Raw genomic sequence first — 387 nt, forward strand, 5'->3', positions numbered from 1 at the left:
TTGATGTTGATGTTACAGAATGTGACTAACGCTGTACATATTATCATTCTGAATAAAGGTTTGACCATACATTTGAAACTAGTTAGACTGAAATAGACTGAAATGAATTGAGTGTGTGGTTGAAATTTCCACTGTATACACAAGCCTATCTTGTGCTGGTTTGCCGGAGGCTCTCAATCCCAGTTCACACTGTGCAAGAAGGTGAGGCACCTCCTGGACAGAACTCCACTCTATGACAGGGATAACACATACTGACAACTACCCATACTCACATTGACACCTATGGCCAAATTTCTCCAATTCACCAAACTTTAATGTCTTTGGACTGTTTTACTTTGCTTGACTTTGTGGCTGAGGAGTTAAGATGCTCATCAAGAACCAGTAACA

Source organism: Morone saxatilis, unplaced genomic scaffold (genome assembly GCF_004916995.1).
Source record: "Morone saxatilis isolate NCDOM2014 unplaced genomic scaffold, NCSU_SB_2.0 Contig22, whole genome shotgun sequence".
Taxonomy (NCBI): domain Eukaryota; kingdom Metazoa; phylum Chordata; class Actinopteri; family Moronidae; genus Morone; species Morone saxatilis.